This window comes from Mesoplodon bidens (genome assembly GCF_964165515.1).
Source record: "Mesoplodon bidens genome assembly, chromosome: 2".
Classification (NCBI taxonomy): domain Eukaryota; kingdom Metazoa; phylum Chordata; class Mammalia; order Artiodactyla; family Ziphiidae; genus Mesoplodon; species Mesoplodon bidens.
In genome coordinates, this window is record NC_138177.1 from 69,357,030 (window position 1) to 69,358,960 (window position 1,931).

At 59.1% G+C, this 1,931-nt stretch overlaps 1 protein-coding gene across 1 annotated transcript in view; it reads right to left on the reverse strand.

The window, feature by feature from the left end:
- Positions 1-1,931, reverse strand: part of PEA15 (proliferation and apoptosis adaptor protein 15) — a 10,334-nt gene extending 8,403 nt beyond the window's left edge. The window contains exon 1 of the mRNA XM_081223795.1: positions 1,797-1,931. The gene's annotated coding sequence lies outside the window, so the exon portion shown is untranslated. The remainder of the gene's footprint in view (positions 1-1,796) is intronic.

A 1,931-nucleotide genomic window follows, 5' to 3' on the forward strand; every position in this document is an offset into this window, starting at 1 on the left:
AATACTTAGGACTCCTGGGTTCTGTGACTTGGTATCCCCATTTCAGTAGTCAGAGCTACTATACTAGGTATACTAGGAAGGAGTGAGTGTCCCTGCTATAAAGAGATAGAGTAAGTTTAGTGGGGAAGGGCCTGGATTGGTTGGCTGCGTACAGGTTGGTGATGTCCACCATTGCACTGTGGTGGAGGCTCTGTGTGAGAGAGTGAGGGGATGGCATGCCAGGGTGTGACTCTGGTCCTCTTCTTCATGCATGACAACACATGCACACATGATGGGCACAGGTGTCAGGGAAGTGAGGAACTAGGCAACCAGGGCAGCTGGCAGCCTAGGGCATCTCTGGCAATTTCCCCAACGGAGTGTTTAACCACAAAGGGAAGAGCAATTAAAGCTAATCACTCCGACAGCCTGGAGGCCAGACACATAGGGAAACAAAACACACATATTCAGCATGTTTCCCCTAACTCCCAGTGGTCTCACCACCATCCTGCTCTCATCCTCCCTAGTTTCTGAGCCTCTGTCATCCATTCCCCAGCACTCTCCCCACTCACCTGACCATCTCTGACTCTCACTTCCTTCCCCTCCCCATTCCCTGACTGTATCTCTGTCCCTCTGTGTCCCTCTCTTGATGTCTGTCTGCCTCTCACACACATTCCCCTCATTCTCTCTCTCTGACTTGGGCCTCCATCCTTGGCTGACTCATACTCATTCTTTCTTTTTCTCTCTCTCCCTTTCTTCCATCCCCCCTCCATCCCTTGGCCACTCAGATGCCCAGAAGCCAGCCACTCCTAGCACCCTAAGCTCCAACTGGACCCAGCAAGAGAGGCCACCAGCAACCCCTACCCTCACTACTCACCCAGTTTCAAAGCACCAGGCTCACTCACTCTCAAGATCCTGTCTCCCTGTCCTGGATTGAGACCAGGATTTTCTACCATGTTTTCTCACTGTTTTAAAGAGGGGCGATCTGAAGCCCAGGGCTGGGAGAAGATGCCCAGAAAATCAGGGTGGACTTGGGGACGGTGGCCCCCACTCAGCTGTCCTGTTAGACTGATATTCTGCCAGGAGACTTGCACATGGGAGACAGTGGGAGTGAGGTGGGGGCTTGGATGCGTAGTGCAGGGCCCTTTGTGATTTGCTGTGTGCAGTCGATGTGTGTAAGAGTCACATGGGTGTGTGTCACCGTGTGTGCTGGCGTGTCTCTTGTAGGTGTGTGTGTCCCTGTCAGTTTTGACACAGATTATATGAAATTAATTAGGGGCTTTACGTTAGCTACTTCTCTCCTGTACACCCCCCAGCTCCCGACTCCTTCCCTCTGGACAAGCCTTCGACAATCCCACCTCTACCCCCGGTGCAGAGGACTGGGTGAGGGCACGTGGTGCCAGCCGCTGGGTTTGAGCCCTCGGAGCAGGGGCGGCTGCCGGCGGAACTGAGGCAGGGCTGGGCCGGGAGACCGCCAGCCGAGGCGAGTCCAAAGCCAGAGAACGGGAGGGAGGGGCGGGAGATGGCCCGGCCGAGCCGGCTGGGCGGGAAGCAGGCTCCATCCTAATCCCCAGGCCCCGGTCCGACTCCCAAACTGCTGGTCAGAATGGAACGGGCGGCCGGAGCCACGCCGCCTCCAGCACACACCGCGCTCGGAGCGCACCGACAGAGACGGAGCCCGTGGGGCCTGACACGGAGCGGACCCCTCCGGGGCCCCCACGCTCCGCATCTGTCCCCAGGCGTCCCGGATCGACGCCCCTCCAAGCCCAGACCCCCAAATCTGCCCCTCCCCGCGACACGTCCCCTCTCGGCCCTCTCACCGCCTCCGGGGCTGAGCGCTCGGGGAGCGGGCACTCCGGCGTCCCCGGTTCCTGAGCAGCGTCCGGAACCTCCTCCTCGGCTCCCGCCGCCGCCGCCGCCGCCGCCGCCGCTTCTGCTGCCGCCGCCGCCTCTTC